We start from the raw sequence: 19,456 nt of genomic DNA, 5'->3' as shown, positions 1-19,456 counted from the left end.
GAGTGAATAGTTACATAGTAAAATACCATCCAAATGAAAGACTGGAGCAGGCGCATTGAGATCTCATTAAATATCAGCGATGATAGGGGCGCCTGGGTGGCTTAGTTTGTTAGTGTCTGCCTTTGGCTCAGGTCAGGATTCTAGGGTTCTGGGATCCAGCTCCCTGCTCAGTGGGGAGCCTGCTTCTGCCTGCAGCTCCCCCTTCCCCCCGCTTGTGTTCTCTTTGTTCTCAAATAAAAAAATTAAAAAATACTAATAAAAAATATCAGTGATGATTATTGAGTCAGGAGAATCAGCCAGATAACATAGAAGGACGCCTAGGGCTTCAATCTTGAAATTCAAAATTTGCATTTTTCCTCTTTAGCACTTAGATATTTCATTAACCTAATCCAAACTCTTTTTCTCTCTAAAGAAATATCAAGCACTCAAAGTAGTGATTTAAAAAAAAAACCCAACAATTGGAATTGCTGGTTTTGTGACAGTATTTCTTAAAGGAAGCTGGACAAGGAGGGTATCTCAACCAGAGTTCTACCAGAAGACATTACTGTAAGCTGCATCATGGCTGTTACCTGCGGTGATTTGAAACCATAGAAACAAATCAAAGCTACTGCCAGCGTTTGCATTGAGCTGAGACTGCATGTGCGTGACTGTTCACACTGCCAAAAATGGTAAGAGTTTTCACCAGCCAAAAATAGATTCAGGTACATTTGCCCCGTCTCAATGCATTTGGGAACGCTGATTTATTTTGACATTTATGCAGTCATCTCCCTGGTCTCCTGACATGGTTGAGAAAGTGACTTCAGTTGTCTTTTATGGTAATTCAACTTTTGGGCAAGAATAGGATGAGAAAAAATAAGATTGCAAAGCTGAGCTGCAGGGTAACTGTTTAGCACTATGGCTGCAAAGCAAAACCCTCTATAAAACGGTGCAGGAAATCATCTACTCTCTCTGAGTATGGCTGGCATATACTGCTCAGAATGCCAAAAAGAGAGATGGAAAGCAACCATCTTTGATACACTGGATGCAACAAAAGCACATTAAATTCCTGCTAGATCCACGTCCACTTGAATAAAAAGAAAACAAGATGATGGAATTGCCTGGGTATTAAGAATCTTACTGCTAAGGAATAGGATCTGTTTTACTTACGTTGAGAATCAGTCTTGAAAACATAAAATGTTTGGGGATAAAATGTTTGGGGAAACGACATTTGATATTGTATGTGAAATCCATATAAATGAAATAAAACCCAATAGAATTGGTTTTTGGAAAAGAATCATATATATGGAAAATTTTAACACAAAATAAAGGACAGGAATGATTTAGAAAAAAAAAGGATCAAGCTTTAGGCTTCTGCAAATGTTTCTACATTTGAATATTAGAAATCAGATAAATAGATATATCTTCAAATGTTTCTTCAGAGCTCTTCTACCAAGAGTCATAGATTGGCAACCCAAGAGCCAAATCTACCTCTCAAGTGGGTTTCTTTTGGATTTTACATTTTCACAAACCTGTTTTGAATGTGAATGTCTTTCCCCATTAAGACTGTCCTGCGACCTTGCTCTTTGATTTCCTGCCTTTTTTTTTTTTTTTAAAGATTTTACTTATTTGAGATAGAGTGACAGAGAGAGCACGACCCTGAGGGGTAGAGGGAGAGGGAGGAGTAGGCTCCCCACTAAGCTGGGAACCCTATGTGGGGCTCAATCCCAGGACCCTGAGATCATGACCTGAGCTGAAAGCAGATGCTTAACTGACTGAGCCACCCAGGCGCCCCGATTTCCTGCCTTTTGCTTGACCTTCCTCATATGTGCAGTCACATTTCCTATGTCATTCATGGATCCATCTGATGACATTTTCTCAACCTCAGATAATTATTTTTCTCAATCTTCCAGACTGATGCTGCTTTTCTTCCTAGATTTCTGAAAATCTGCTTTTTTCCGTCCACTAAACTTGTCATGATTACTTACAACTTGTTCTTCTGTTTTCCAGCATGCTTCTCACCCTAACGTCACACAGCAAGGTAACACACAACAAGGAAACAGTGCTGACAAAACTCAAACTGATTTAGTTTCCAGGTGCTCCTCACTGTTTCACAATTGACAACCTAGAGACTGAACTGGTATCAATAGACAGGTTCCCCTCTGCCTCTACCAGGGCCATCACCTTTATCAGTACTTGCTGCCTAATGTACTGTACTAATGATGAAGCCACAGAGCAATGAGAATGGTACAGCATCAGAATTCTTTGCCTCTCTCCTTCCTAATTTTGTTTAAGTACCCACCCCTTCACCATACAGCCTGAGCTCAAGGAAAAGCTGGCTCCATCACCACTCAGGCAAATGTATTCTGACTACCTTAAGCCATTTGGGGGAGATCTATGGTATCCATTTCAGGCCAAAGAGATACGGGGGCAGGTCTGCCGCAGACAACTAGAAAAGCTTTGCTTTTAAGCACGTGACACTAAAGGTGCAGACCTGTTCTACAACTTTATCTTGTTGGGATGTGATACTTGGAAATGCTGCAAACATCTGGCTACCAGTCGAGGAAGATGTCAATATATGAAGAGGGGCAGAACCAGGAGAATTGCTAAGAAGCTGAACTGGGACCTTGCCAAACTATAGTTAAAGTTGTCCTACCTCTATTGGTTAAGACACTGTGAGTCAGGGCTTCCTGGTAACCACAGCCAAAGTCATCCTAAAGGACAGTCTCCCAGATTCATCACATCTTTGTTTCATAGGCAAAAAACTCTGACATTTATGAGTTAGACAAAGAACAGAAATCCATGTGTGCCTTTGTTATTCTTTGGAATATAAACTGCTTGTAGATGGGGATTCACCCTCTGGGAAAGTTCCTTGTGGAAGAATTACCTCAATTCTATGCCAAGAACGGTACTGTACAGTTATTGATGATTACTATGATTGATTTTTTCTTTTAACTATGGTTACAGTTTGGTTATAAATATTATACATTGTGTTTGTAAAGTGATTTATAGTCTACCAAAGTGCTTTATGCATTATTTTATTTAATTCCAGTAACAGCTCCATGAGATAGAGGAAATGATGAAGATGCAGAAAATGGAACTCGGAAAGGTTACCTGATTTGACCAGGATCATAAATCTAGAGTGTAAAGGCCAGGACTTAAATCTTGGCGCTCTAACCCTGGGTCTAATGCTTTTGCAACCGAATCACAGCCAGAGGTTGGAGCAAACCAATGATTTATGGTCAAGAAACAGTTTACAGAAGAGAAGTGGTGAGGTAGCTCCAGACAAATTGTAAGGAGATGGACCTGCCTGCTCCTGGCTATGTCAGTCACTAGCTGTAAAATATTAGGTGCATCATCACACCTCCCTGAGTCTCAATTTCAAGGAATTATACGAGATGATCTGTTATGTGCTTCCTGATCCTAACATCCTGTGATTCTGTAATTGAGAATTGCTTATGCAAATAAGGTACAAATCATGCTTTATATAAGCTACAAAGCTTCCCTTGTGACTACCAAAGAGAGATTGACTGTGTGTGTTCTGCTTGTGCTTCTCTTTGAGCCTCCATATTCACGCTTCTTGAGCACCTGTGAAAATGTCAGCAGTGAGCAGATGCGTTGAACATCAACTTAAACTTGCTTTATAGCCCAAGTCATGGGCTTTTCATTTGTAGAATAATTTTACTCTAGAGCTGCAAACATCACCAGTTTGATGAGCTAATCTTGTCACTGTGATTCTTGGAATGGATTGAAAATGGCATGAAAAGCCAGCACCACCGAATCTTGGGGATGCTTACTTATTAGGCACTTGAGTGGCAGGTTTCCATAATTAATTGTCCTATGACTGACTTCCCTTCACTATTCTAATGAAGCGTGTGATATTTGCTGCCTCAACAGATTGAAGTTTGCAAATTTAGCACTCCAGAGGCTATTTTTTCCTAGGCAATATGTCAGCAATTTGAGAAAATTGCCATCAGGGAAACCGTGGTGCTTTGGCTGCAGTTTCACAGTCTGAAAGCTCATTTGCACACAGACAAATTATTAAGTCAGAGAGAATGTAGCACACCAGGACTTACATCTCTGGAATAGAAACTGCTCTGTGTTCAAAAATGGTAAAGTGGTGCTTTATGAGTAAATGCAAGCATCATCTGACTACCACTAAGCAGGTGTTATGGCTACAGAAGGAAAAGGGCTAGAAGAGGGCGGGGGGAAAGATTGGGAAAGCCCAGCTGCATGTGGCATGTAGTGGCCCTTGCCTTTGTTCTTAGGAAAAAGATGCTGGAAATTGAGTCCTCGGAGGGATGACTGTGAGTATAAAGGTGGTGATGTAAAACTTTGTGTCAGGTATCTTTCAAAGTGACAGAAACCCAACTCACACTGGTCAAGTAAAATAGAATTGATTGGCTTATATAATTGGGAAGTCCAAAAGACAAGCTGTATCTGCCCACTGTAACCCAGGGCTTGAATGCTATCATCTTTCAGCTTTGCTTCACTCTGGGCACTGGCTTCATTCTGTTGGCAAGGTCTTGGCCTGCAGAGGAAAGGTTGGCTATAGGAAGGTTCAAGGCTCTATCCTTATTCTTTCCATCATGTGTATATCCATCCCAGGGAAGAGTCTCTTTCACCCTATTTAGCTCATAAACTGAAATGCTAAGGAGATAGAGTACTCTTATTGGCTAGTCTGGATCACTGCTCATGCCTTGGGGTAGAGCAGTATCATGACTGACACCCCTTCAGGATCACAGGTTGTAGGGATGGGAGTTTCTCCATAGGAGGGGATGCTGGGCAGATAAACTCAGAGTTGTACTTGAAGCTTCTCTTGAGATTAAAAAAAAAAAATCTTCACATTTAACAGTGAAGCTAAAGTTTTGAAACTAAAAACAGAGGCAAGTTATGCACAAGTGTTTTCAAATTATCTGGAAATGCTATGCCTTAAAATTAGGACAAATGAAATATTCAGAATTGAATAAAATGAGTCAGTCCACTTTTATTTGTTGAATTCATATTTTCCCTATGAACTCATTATTAAAAGAACTCTACATGAATAGATACAAATTGCTAAATGCAAAATGACCAGTAATTTGAGGAATATTTAAATAATTATGAATTAGATATTTCTTTCATAATGGGAGAATCTACCCTCAATTATTATTTTCTTAATTTAAAGATTTTTTTAATTTATTTGATAGAGAACATGAAAGCACCAGCAGGGGGGAGGGGGGATGGGGGAGGGAGAAGCATTCTTCCTGTTGAGCAGGGAACCCAACTCGGGACTCCATCCCAGGACCCTGAGATCATGACCTGAGCCAAAGACAGATGCTTACCCTACTGAGCCACCCAGGTGACCCGTCCTCAGTTATTAATTTCTGTTTCCACATTTCAGTGGTTTTAATGAATTTCAGTAGATCTATCTAACCCATAAGATAGTGGAAACGAAGTGATCTTTAAATCTTGATAATATTAGTCATCGGATTGGGTTCCCGGCAATAGTCTCTGAGATGAATGTTTGCATGTAGATGTTTACTAAGAAAGGAAGGAAGGCAGAGAAAGAAGCTGATCTGCCCACCTGATTGCCATGACCTCAGTCCATTCTGCAGGAGTTCTGGAGCTGGAGTGGCCTTCAACGTTGTCCCAATCAAGGCAAGGGGGCCAAGCCTTTGTTTCTACTTTGAAGCAGGCTGACCTGGGGTAGGGAGAGGAACATGAACAGAGTCAAGGCAGCTCCTGCAGCTGAGGCCAGTTCCCTGGGAGGTTCTCAGCTATGAGCCAGCAGTAGTGACACAGAGTGGGGCTGAGGGCTTGAGTGACTGAGTCCTGTGGGAATGAATGCCCAGGTGCCACGGCACCCACTACTGGAGGACATTTAATGGCACTATCCAAGTGTTAGATGTGTTTTCATTTTGGACTCCAGCTGAAAGTCTCTTCTGGCCAGAGAACCTTGGAAATGTTTCCCATTGTCACAACAATCGAGAGAATAAAGCAGTCGGATCAAAGAATGCTAATTCTGCTTAGAGAAGGCAGTTATTTAAAAAAGCACATAGGATAATGAATCAGATCATCCCGGTGGGAGGAAAAGAGTATTACACAGTCATCCCAGGGTTAATAAGCAAAGACTCATCTGCAAAGGCCTCAAAGAAAAGATGAAAATATCTCAGAAAAATCTTGACACAACAGCTTGCAGAAAACAAAAGATTCTCTGAGCCCAAAGTCAGTTCTTTTAACCCAAACCACTTAATTATGATCACCAGTACCTTTCTAAGTAAGAACTAGGAGGATGTCACATTCTAGATCATTCAGTACAATTGCTATAACTCAGGTGCCAGTTTTGCTTCTTTTTAAATGTCCTCTTATCCTGCTATATGTGGGTCAAATGGAGGGTGTCTTATATCTATTCTCAAGTTTATGTCCAGCAAATATTCTTCAAAGTGTGTTTTCCTTCTTGCCATCTCCACCTCTATTATGAGCCAGATTTTGCCGCCTAATCCAGTTTTCTTGAGTGGTAACACCTCTGTTCCTATAAGAACCAAAATGTACTCATGAGACATAGGCAAATCATACTTTCCTTTACTGTCCTGCCCCTTTGTTCTCCATATTAACCACACAGAAGACTGTGAGTATACTAGATTTTACTGATAGTTTTGGGTGACAAATGGAAATTATAGGGCAGGATGAAAAAAAAATTTCTAAAGGTGACTTTTCCTCATGTTCAAAGGAAAATCATGTAAGAAATCGAATCTGCTATGGGCTAGTTACCTTACAGTTGTTGTAAACTCTTTTTCCCTCTGTCTTCACGTTTGGACATCTTTGCAAGAGCATTACTTTCTTTCTTTTTTTTTTTTTTTAAGATTTTATTTATTTATTTGTCAGAGAGAGAGAGAGAGAGAGAGAGGACAAGCAGGAGGAACAGCAGGCTGAGAGAGAAACAGGCTCTTCACTGAGCAAGGAGCCTGATGCAGAACTCAATCCCAGGACCCTGGGATCGTGACCTGAGCCAAAGGCAGATGCTTAACCAACTGAGCCACCCAGGAACCCCATATTTTTTTTTAATTTAAATTCAGTTAGACAAATACAGTATATCATTAGTCTCAGATGTAGTGTTCTACAGTTTATCAGTTGTGTATAGCACCCAGTAAGAGCATTACTTACTAAATCTGCTCCTGGTGTTCCAAATTCTTTTTTGGTTGTGTGATTCGTGATGTATTTGTATTTATTTCTAATACACACACACACACACACACACACACACATATAAATATGTATATATATGTGTATATATATATACACACACACACACATACACACACATACACATTTAAAGCTGTACATACTCTATATATACAACTTGATGAGTTTGGGAATAAGTATACACTTCTGAAACCATTACTACTCCCTATGTAGTTTTTAGGTAATTCTGTCTTTACTCATGAGGGTTGACATTCCCTTCAAGATTCACACTTTCCTTCTCAGCAGTATTATTAACCAAATCTAAATGGATCAGTTCAGAATGAAATTTGGCAGGACTCATGCAGGACAGTCTTTAGTGGATGTTGGTGCTCTAAGTCCTAAGGCACTTTGGAAGTAAGAATGACTGTACCAGAGACCTTGGTACCCCAGAACCCTGAAGAACTGATCAGACTCTCAAGATTCGTCCTCTTTAAGGTTTCCACCAGTGTGAGTTGTAGGCTTCTCTTTATTCTTTCACTTGTCTGGCAAATAACTATTGAATCTCCCACTTTCTTTCCAAAAAACAAAATCACCCACGTGAACTCCTTCCAAGATAGACCATACTTTTATGAAAGAAGAAAAATGTTATCTTATTGTTAAATTTGTGAAGTCAAATTATTCTCCAAATGCACAATTGATATTATCATGGAGTGTTTCATTTAGTCCCATCCTGTTCCCCAGTTTTGAATTATGTAGAGTTGGGTCTACTAGAAATACAGGAAGCTGACCATTTACTGAGTATTTCATTTTCAGCATACCTCCAGCTACGTAATGACAAAATAGAAGTTTGGAAACTACCTTTTTGCAAGGGTTTGATTAAGTTATTTGTTAGGAGTCTGTCTTAGGAAGTAAGGATATAGAGACCTACCTTCCTAGATATGTGGGACAAATTTTATATAATTCTCATGTTAGAGTTGGTTTAGTTACATTCATAATTTTTTTTAAAATTTTAAAGATTTTTATTTTTGAGTAATCTCTACACCCAACATGGGGCTTGAACTCACAACCCAGAGATCAAGAGTCTCATGCCCTATCTGAGTCAGACAGGTGGCCCAGGTTAGTTACTTTCAGTACGTTCCTTTATACTCCTAGGAAATCCTCCACATGTCTGTCTGTCTGTCTGTCTGTCTATCTATCTATCTATCTATCTATCTATACCTAAACCTAAAGGGCACTGCATTTTTTTAAGATTCTGATATCCAAAGTTGAGGAATACCAAGTAATTAATTCCTGTTAAAGAATTCTGTCCAGGTGTGCTATACTTAATTCTAATTCACCTGGAATATTCTTCGGTTTTTAGTAAAGAAGCATCCCAGGTGATTTAGGTAATTTAGGGTGCTTATTTGAAATAAGGCTGCTGCTTTATTTAATATGTTTTATTCATTTGTTCTCTCTCCCTCTCTTTTTAAAAGATTTTATTTATTCATTTTGGAGAGAGAGAGAGAAAGAAAGAGCAGGAGTAAGGGAGAGGGGCAGAGAGAAAAGCAGGTTCCCGGCTGATCAAGGAGCCCAATGCAGGGCTCATTCCCAGGACCCTGGGATCATGACCTGAGCTGAAGGTAGATGCTTAACCTACTAAGCCATTCAAGTGCCCCTATTCATTTGTTCTCTTAATGTGAGCATGATAAAGTACTAAAAGTGTGTTCCTTCTCCTTTTTCATTTTTGAAATATTTAATTTATCTGTAGTAAGGTTGAAAAAGATCAGAGATATTAAGCAATCAGTCAATATAAGAAACAAAGCTGCAGAAGTAAGCAAGCCAGGCCATAGAGAATCTTATATTCCGTGCTAAAAAGGTTTAGATGTAAAGTTAATTGCTAAAGACAGTGGGAGTCCCTTAAAGACTTTTATATGACACGACTGTGTTTTAGAAAGAGTAGGCTGGTGTTTTAGAAAGAGTAGGCTGGTGGCAGTGTGGAAAATGAATTTAAGAAGGATTTACCCATTCCTTCATCCAACAAATATTATGAGTGTTATGTTCCTTCAGGGAGCTTACATTTTTTGAAGGAGACAAATGGCAGACAACATAAGGAATTATTTATTTACATTGTGATAAATGCTATGAATGAGGAGTACAGATCTGAATAAGAATGTTAAAAGAAGAAACTGGCTTGGGGAAGAATTTCAGGGAAGACTTTCTAGAGAATAAGATTCAAGACACAGGGACAAATTATGTCTGTTGCCTGATAAGAATCCTGAGGTTGGGTAGAATTGGATCTGTTGGAGATATCACAAAATAGAATAGAACAGAATAAAAAAAGAGTCGACACTGCATATAAGAGGGGAACTAGGACCTTGGGGAAGATACACAGTATCTGGGTTAGTCAATGTGCTGGATTATGTGGAGTCCATAGATGAGGCATATAGGAGAAGGAGATTTGTGAGATTGAGAGACGAGGGAAAAAGATGTTGATTTTGGAGTGTTCATAGATCAAGTTGGTTCAAATGCCCAGTAAATAATTGCATATATGAATTTGGAATAAAAGAGAAAAATTTGTACTGGACTATAATTATAGTTTTTTTTGCTTATTAAAATATAGCTGATAACTAGGGTTACAGGATTAGAAGAAATTCTTTTTTTAAAGATTTTAGTGAGACAGAGAGCAGAAGGGGGGTGAGGGGCACAAGGAGAAGCAGTCTCCCTGCTGAACAGGGAGCCCGGTGTGGGGCTCTATCTGAGGACCTGGGGATCATGACCTGAGCTGAAGGCAGACTCTTAACTGACTGAACCACTCAGAAGCCCCGGAAGAAATAGTTTATAAATAATTTTTAGAGTGAAAATAGAAGAAACTCAGTGCAGAATCTTGAAAAATATTAACATTTAAAAAATTAAAAGTATAAGAGGAACTCATGGGAAATACCAAGGAGGAACAAATAGAGCATCAGGGAGGAAACCTGGATATTGTGGTTTGTGGAAGACAGGGGAGGGAGATACTGGTGTCAATTGCTAAAGAGGTCAAGTATGATAATGAAAAGTAGCAATCAGATTTAATAAAGATGTCACTTGGTGAAACAGTTTCCATGGATGACTTCAGAGGCAGGATTGTAGTAGCTGAATAATCACTGGGAAATAAGGAGCTAGAGAAACAAACGTAGATGATTAATTCAATATTCTTGGTGCTTGAGAGAAGAAAGAGGTTGTCATGAAAAGGTGTAATAGGGTTTAAGAACTTTAAAAAATTTTTTTTTCTTTTCTTCTTTTTCTTCTCTTCTCTTATAGAGATCTGAGCATGTGCCATGGTAAAAGCCAGTTAGAGAGGTAATGATCAGAAGAGATGTAGGACGTTGGGGTTTCATGGCAAGAGTGAAGTACCACAGGCTGAGAGAGGTCCAAGATGGTGGAGGAGTAGGAGACCTAAATTTCCTCTGGTCCCAGGAATTCAGTACATAGCTATGAAACCATTCTGAACACCTACAAACTCAACTGGAGAACGAAGAAAAGAACAGCTGCAACTCTAGGAATAGAAAATTACCACTTTCTGCAAGGTAGGAGGTGTGGAGAAGTGAATCTGAGGCGATGTATGGGAACATAGACTGCAGGGTGGGTGAGGGGGGGAGGGCGGAAAGGACAGCCTCCATCAGCCGGCTACCAGCAAGGGACAGAGCAGGGGAGCACAAAATCGGAACTTTTAGAAGTCTGCTCCATGGCGGGACATTGCTCCAGAGGCTAAGTGGGGGTGGAGCCCTCACAGGGACAGTGTGGTCTCAGGACCCACAGGGTCACAGAAAGACCAGGAGTGTCTGAGTGTGGCAGATTTCCCAGGGATCAGAGCAAGGAAGCCAGCTACAGAGATGGAACTGAGGAAGGGCTCTCAGCTCAGGGTTACCTTAAACTGTGAGACACACTCAGGTCACTACTCTTCTAGCAGGAACCCCACAAGTGGCAGATCCAGAGAGACTCCCTCCTTCCTCCTCTGTAAGCAGCAGCATGGCAGGAATCTGCTGGGTTTGGAGACTCCAAGTGGGGCTGTGTGCCAGAGATAGAAACGCTTGGTTGCAGGCCGGGTGAGCACAGAGTGAGGCCAGAAACCAGGGAGGCAGGAGGGATTTACTGAGTTTGTCTGAGGGTGCGCGGAGGAGTGGGGCCCTGAGCTCTCGGCTCCTTCGGGCCGGAGATTAGGAGGCCGCCATTATCATTCCCGTCCTCTAAAGCTGTAGGGAAAGCGTTTACAGAACAAAAGCTACAAAGAGCAAAACTGAGCAGATTACTTAGCGTGGCCCCTGGGAAGGGTGGTGCAATTCCGCCTCAGGCAAAGACATTTGAGGACCACCACAACAGGCCCCTCCCCGAGAAGATCAGCAAGAATATTCAGGCAAGACCAAGTTTACTGATCAATGAGAATTGCAAATCTCGAGTGCTAGGGGAATACAGCCCAAAGAATTCATGGTTTCCCCCTTCCCCCCTGCCCTGTGATTCCTTAGTCTTTCAACTTTAATTTTTTTAAAATATTTATTTATTTATTTATTTGACAGATGGAGATCACAAGTAGGCAGAGAAGCAGGGAGAGAGAGAGGAAGGGAAGCAGGCTCCCTGCTGAGGGGAGAGCCCAATGCGGGGCTCGATCCCAGGACCCTGAGATCATGACCTGAGCCAAAGGCAGAGGCTTTAACCCACTGAGCCACCCAGGCGCCCCAAGTTGAGGGTCTATTTCTGGGCTCTCTATTCTGTTCCATTGATCTATGTGTCTGTTTTTGTGCCAGTACCAACCATACTGTCTTGATGATGACAGCTTTGTAATAGCTTGAAGTCTGGAATTGTGATGCCACCAAATTTGGCTTTCTGTTTCAACATTCCTCTGGGTATTTGGGGACTTTTCTTGTTCCATATAAATTTTAGGATTATTTATTCCATTTCTTTGAAAAAAAAATGGATGGTATTTTGATAGGGATTGCATTAAATGTGTAGATTGCTTTAGGTAGCATAGACATTTTCACGATATTTTTTCTTCCAATCCATGAGCATGGAACGTTTTTCCATCTCTTTGTGTCTTCCTCAATTTCTTTCCTGAGTACTTTATAGTTTTGTAAGTATAGATTCTTTGCCTCTTTGGTTAGGTTTATTCCTAGGTATCTTATACCCCCTGGCCCTGGGCTCTTGTTTGTTGGGAGATTTTTGATGACTGCTTTAATCTCCTTACTGGTTATGGGTCTGTTCAGGTTTTCTATGTCTTTCTAGTTCAGTTTTGGTAGTTTATACATCTCTAGGAGTGCATCCATTTCTTCCAGGTTGTCAAATTTGCTGGCGTATAGTTGCTCATAATATGTTCTTATGATTGTTTGTATTACTTTGGTGTTGGTTGTGATCTCTCCTCTTTCATTCATGATTTTATTAATTTGGGCCCTTTCTCTTTTCTTTTTGATAAGTTTGGCCAGGGGCTTATCAATCTGATTAATTCTTTCAAAGAACTAGTTCCTAGTTTCATTGATTTGTTCTACTGTTCTTTTGATTTCTGTTTCATTGATTTCTGCTCTGATCTTTATTATTTCTCTTCTGCTGCTGGGTTTAGGGTTTCTTGCTCTTCTTTCTCCAGCTCCTTTAGGTGTAGGGTTAAGCTGTGTACTTGAGACCTTTCTTGTTTCTTGAGAAAGGCTTGTATTGCTACATACTGGCCTCTCAGGACTTCCATTTCTGTGTCCCACAGATTTTGAACAGTTGTGTTTTCATTATCATTTGTTTCCACGAATTTTTTCAATTCTTCTTTAATTTCCTGGTTGACCCATTCATTCTTTAGTAGGATGCTCTTTCGCCTCCATGTATTTGAGTTCTTTCCAACTTTCCTCTTGTGATTGAGTTCTAGCTTCAGAGCATTGTGTTCTTAAAATATGCACGGAATGATCCCAAACTTTTGGTACCAGTTGAGACCTGATTTTTGACCCAGAATGTGATCTATTGTGGAGAATGTTCCATGTGCACTAGAGAAGAATTCATATTCTGTTGCTTTGGGATGGAATGTTCTGAATATATCTGTGATGTCCATCTGGTCCAGTGTGTCATTTAAGGCCTTTATTTCCTTGTTGATCTTTTGCGTGGATGATCTGTCTATTTCAGTGAGTGGGGTGTTAAAGTCCCCTACTATTATTTTGTTATTGTTGATGTGTTTCTTTGATTTTGTTATTAATTGGTTTATATAGTTGGCTGCTCCCATGTTAGGGGCATAGATATTTAAAATTGTTAGATCTTCTTGTTGGACAGACACTTTGAGTATGATATAGTCTCGTTCCTTATCTCTTATGATAGTCTTTGACTTAAAAACTAATTTATCTGATATAAGGATTGCCACCCCAGCTTTCTTTTTTTGGCCATTAGCATGTTAAATTGTTTTCTACTCCCTCTCTTTAAATCTGGAGGTGTCTTCGGGTCTAAAATGAGTTTCTTGTAGACAGCATATTGATGGGTTTTGTTTTTTTTTATCCACTCTGATACTGTCTTTTGATTGGGTCATTTTAGCCCATTTATATTCAGGGTAACTATTGAAAGATATGAATTTGGTGCCATTTTATTGCCTGTAAGGTGACTGTTACTATCTATTGTCTCTGTTCCTTTCTGGTCTGCTACTTTCAGGCTTTCTCTTTGCTTAGAGGATCCCTTTCAATATTTCCTGTAGAGCTGGTTTGGTGTTTACAAATTCTTTTAGTTTTTGTTTGCCCTAGAAGGTTTTTAATCTCTCCTTCTATTTTCAGTGATAGCCTAGCTGGATATAGTATTCTTGGCTGCATGTTTTTCTCATTTAGTGCTCTGACTATATCATGCCCGTTCTTTCTGGACTGCCAGGTCTCTGTGGATAAGTCTGTTGCCACTCTAATATTTCTACCATTGTATGTTACAGACTTCTTGTCCCAAGCTGCTTTCAGGATTTTCTGTTTGTCACTATGACTTGTAAGTTTTACTATTAGATGACTGGGTGTGGACCTATTTTTATTGATTTTGAGGGGGGTTCTCTGTGCCTCCTGGATTTTGATGCTTGTTCCCTTTGTCACATTAGGGAAATTCTCCACTATAATTTGCTCCAATATACCTTCTGCTCCCTCTCTCTTTCTTCTTCTTCTGGAATCCCAATTATTCTAATATTGTTTTATCTTATGGTGTCACTTATCTCTCGAATTCTCCCCTCGTGGTCCAGTGGTTGTTTGTCTCTCTTTTGCTCAGCTTCTTTATTCTTTGTCATTTGGTCTTCTGTATCAGTAATCCTCTCTTCTGGCTCATTTATCCCAGCAGTAACAGCCTCCATTTTTTATTGACCCTCATTAATAGCTTTTTAAATTTCAGCTTGGTTAGATTTTAGTTCTTTTATTTCTCCAGAAATGGATTTTATTTCTCCAGAAAGCATTTTTCTAATGTCTTCCATGCCTTTTTTGAGCCCAGCTAGCACCTTGAGAATCATCATTCTGAACTCTAGATTGACATATTACCAATGTCTATATTGATTAGTTCCCTAGCCATCAGTACTGCCTCTTGTTTTTTTGTTTGTTTGTTTGTTTTGTGGTGAGTTTTTCTGCCTTGTCATTTTATCCAGATAAGAATATATGAGTGAGAGAATAAAATACTAAAAGGGTAGCAAAGACCCCAGAAAAATGTACGCAAACCAAATCAGAACCGACCTCAAATTGGGGGGGAGAAAAAAGGGAGTATAAAGAAATTTTAAAAATTTTTTAAAAATACATATATTAGACTGGTGAATAGAAGAGAGCCACCAACTTGATTTGGGGTGTATTTTGGTCTCTTAGAAGAAACTACCTCCCAAAATTTTAAAGAAAGAAAAACTTATATATATACCAAAATAAGAGTAAACACGATGAAGGGATGGAATATGACTGTAAAGATGAAAATAAAAAAAAATTCTAAAAAAGGAAATGATAAGTTGGTTGGAAAAAGAAAGAAAAAGAAAGTGGAGAGAAATTTTTCAGGCTGGAGACTAGAACAAAGCCCTGTGCTAGATTTAGGGTATATTTTGATGTATTGGAAGAAATTGTATCACAAAAATTTTTAGAAGAAAAAACCCTATATGTACACAAAAAATAAAGTTAGATACAATGAAGGATTAAAAATAACTATAATAATGAAAATTTAAAAAGATTTTTTTTAGAAAGGTATTGTTAAGATAAACTAGTTAAAAAATGTTAAAAGAGGTAAGAGGAAAAGTTAAAAAAATTAGAAGAAAAAATAAAATTAAAAAAATTTAATCAACTTTGCAAGACTAAAGAATCATGGGGAGAAAGCCATGAATTCCATGCTTTGCTTTCTCCTACTCTGGAATTCCGCTGTTCTCTTTGATCAGTGAGCTTGGTCTTGGCTGGATATTCTTGCAGATCTTCTGGGGAGAGGGGTCTGTTGCATTGATTCTCCAATGTCTCTGCCAGAGGCAGAATTGTGCCCTTACCAGCGGCCAGGCTAAGTAATCTCGGTTTTGCTCTCGGGAGGTTTTGTTCCCTGAACGCTTTCCGTAGAGCTCTGGAGCATGGGAATGAAAATGGCAGCCTCCCAATCTCTGGCCCAGAGGAGCTGAGAGCTGGGGGCCCCTCTCCTCAGTGCACCCTCAGAGAAAAGCAATGAATCACTCTTGTCTCCCTGGCCTCCAGCCGTACTCCAAGCTCAATTGGCCTGTGACCAAGCATTTCTGTCTCTGGTGCACAGCCCCATTTGGAGTCTCGAAACCCAGCAGATTCCTGCCTCCAGAGAAGGAAGGTGAGTCTCCCCGGATCTGCCACTTGTGGGGTCCCTGCTCAAAGAGCAGTGGCCCGACTGTGCTTTGTATCATGTTTTAAGGTAACCCCGAGGTGAGAGCTAACTCTTCAGCTCTGTCTCTGTAGTCAGCTTCCCCACTCTGATCTCTGGGAGCTCTGCCACATTCAGACACCCCTGATCCTTCTGTGACCCTGCGGAACCCGAGACCACACTATCCCCACAAGGGGTCCACCCCACTTAGCCTCTGGAGAGATGTCCCTCAGTGGAGCAGACTTCTAAAAGTTCTGATTTTGTGCTCCACTGCTCTGCCACTTGCTGGAAGCCAGCCCCTCCCCCTGTGGTCTATCTTCCTGTTACTTTGGGTTCACTTCTCCACACGTCCTACCTTTCAGAAAGTGATCGATTTTCTGTTTGTAGAATTGCTGCTCTTCTTCTCTTCGATCTCCCGTTGGGTTTGTAGGTGTTCGGAATGGTTTGATAACTATCTAGCTGAACTCCTGTGACCTGATGTCATCTCAGTCTGCTACTCCTCCACCATCTTGACTTGGTCCTCTCTCTCTCTTTTGTAAAATATTTCTTCTTTCTTTTTTTCAACCAACTTCTAATCAATTCCAAATTTAAAATTTTTTTTATTTTTCATTTTTACAGTAATACTCCATCCCTTTATTATATTTAACCTCATTTGTGTGTGTGTGTGTATGTGTGTGTGTGTGTGTGTGTGTGTGTGTGTATACACACACACACACATATATATATATAAAATTTAAAATCTTATTTATTTATTGGTCAGAGAGGAAGAGTGAGCCGAAACAAGGGGAGCAGCAGGCTGAGGGGGAAGCAGGCTTCCCACCAAGCAGGGAGCCTGATGTGGGACTTGATTCCAGGACCCTGCAATCATGACCTGAGCTGAAAGCAGATGCTTAAATGACTGAACCACCTGGGCATCATTCCTATATATATATATATATATATTTTTTTTTCTTTATAATTTTGGGTGTGGTTTATTCTAACAGACCAAAATACATTCAAAATCCAGTGTATGGTTCTGTTCCATTTACCAGCCTAATATACTTTTTTTTTTTTCCTTTTCCCTCTGGTTTCAGGTCTCTTCTCATTTGTTTAGTGTCTATTTCCTTGGGCTCGTTGTTACCCTTTTAGCATTTTGTTCTCTCATTTATCTATTCTTCTCTTGACAAAATGTCAAAATGGAAAAACTCACTTCAAAAAATAGAATAAGAGGCAGTACCAACTACCAGGGACCCAATTAATACGGACATTATTCAGATGTCAGAACTAGAGTTCAGAATAACAATTATAAAGATACTAGCTGTGCTTGGAAAAAAGCATAGAAGACACTAAAGAATCCTTTTCTGGAGAAATAAAATCTAACCAAGTTGAAATCTAAAAGGTTATTAATGAGATGCAGTCAAAAACAGAGGCTCTAACTGCTAGGATAAATGAGACAGAAGACAGAACTAGTGACATAGAAGACCAAATGACAGAGGATAAAGAAGCTGAGAAAAAGAGAGATAAACAACTACTGGGTTATGCGGGGGGAGAATTTAAGAGATAAGTGATACCATAAAGCAAAACAATATTAGAATAATTGGAATCCCAGAAGAAGAAGGAAGAGAGAGAGGGGGTCAGAAGGTATATTGGAGCAAATTATAATGGAGAACTGCCCTAATTTGGGGGAAGGAAACAGGCATCAAAATCCAGAAGGCTCAGAAAACCCCCCAAAGTCAAAAAAATAGGTTAATACCCCAATGTCTAATAGTAAAACTTACAAATCTCAGAGACAAAGAGAAAATCCTGGAAGCATCTTGGATCAAAATGTCTATAACCTATAATGGTATAAACATTAGATTGGCAGCAGACCTATCCACAGAGACCTGGCAGGCCAGAAAGGATGGGCATGATATATTCAGGGTACTAAACGAGAAAAATATGCAGCTAAGAATGCTTTATTCCAGCTAGGCTGTCATTGAAAACAGGAGTGATAAAAAGCTTCCAGGACAAGCAGAAACTAAAAGAATTTGTGATTACAAAATCAGCACTACAGAAAATATTGAAAGGGGTCCTCTAGGCAAAGAGAGAGCCCAAAAGTAACATAGACCGAAAGGAACAGAGAAAATATACAGTAACAGTCACCTTATAGGCAACACAATGGCACTAAATTCGTATCTTTCAATAGTTACCCTGAATGTAAATGGGCTAAATGCCCCAATCAAAAGACATAGGGTATCAGATTGGATAAAAAAAGCAAGACCCATTGATATGCTGTCTGCAAAAGTCTCATTTTAGACCCAAAGACACCTCCAGATCTAAAATGAGGAGGTGGATAACCATTTATCATGCTAATAGACAATAAAAGAAAGCTGGGGTGGCAATCCTTTATCAGACAAATTAGATTTTATCTTTTTTTTTTTAAAAGATTTTATTTATTCATTTGACAGAGAGAGATCACAAGTAGGCAGAGAGGCAGGCAGAGAGAGAGAGAGAGAGAGGGAAGCAGGCTCCCCGTTGAGCAGAGAGCCCGATGCGGGACTCGATCCCAGGACCCTGAGATCATGACCTGAGCCGAAGGCAGCGGCCCAACCCACTGAGCTACCCAGGCGCCCCTTTTTTATCTTTTTTTTTTTTTTTTAAAAGATAGATTTTAAACCAAAGACTGTACTAAGAGATGAGGAAGGTCACTGTATCATACTTAAAGGGTCTATCCAACAAGAAGATCTAGCAATTGTAAATATTTATGCCTCTAACATGGGAGCAGTCAATTATATAAGCCAATTAATAACAAAATCAAAGAAACACATCAACAATAAGACAATAATAGTAGAAGCCTTTATACCCCACTCACTGAAATGGACAGATCATCTAAGCAAAAGATCAACAAGGAAATAAGGACTTTAAATGGCACACTGTACCAGGTGGACTTCACGGATACATTCAGAATATTCCATCCCAGAGCTACAGAATATGAATTCTTCTTTAGTGCACATGGAACATTCTCCAGAATAGATTACATCCTGGCTCACAAATCAGTTATCAAACCAGTACCAAAAGATTGGGATCATTCCCTGCGTATTTTAGCATTATTTGCTACAATGTGCATAATGCTGGTATGATTCCCTTTAATCCACAGAAGATCAGAGGTTTCTTCTCTTAAGCAAACAGCATTCCATCACAAATGGCCTCCAAATGGTATTATTGAGGAACCCTGGTATAATGGCTTATTCACTAGGTTATGATCTTAAAGCAAATTATCAGCTGAAAAATTTCATGTGAATGAAACCTCAGACTACCTTATTAGTGCCTTATACTCAAATATGAATGATGACTACGGAATTAGTGCATTTGTGGTAACACTCAAACACCAATGGAAAACATACAAACAAAATATCCCTGATGAGATAAATATAGTGCAAGAAACCAAAGAGAAATATGTATAAATTCTAATAAGTATCCTCACAGGAAGGATTAAGTGCACACTTTTCCTTCAGATCATTGCTTATGCTGTAAGTTAAAAAAAAATCTATTTAGAAGAACATTTAAATTCGCTGTTCTTTCTATA

The sequence above is a fragment of the Martes martes genome, assembly GCF_963455335.1.
Source record: "Martes martes genome assembly, chromosome: 15".
NCBI classification, from domain to species: Eukaryota; Metazoa; Chordata; class Mammalia; order Carnivora; family Mustelidae; genus Martes; species Martes martes.
This window is presented reverse-complemented; position numbering follows the sequence as displayed.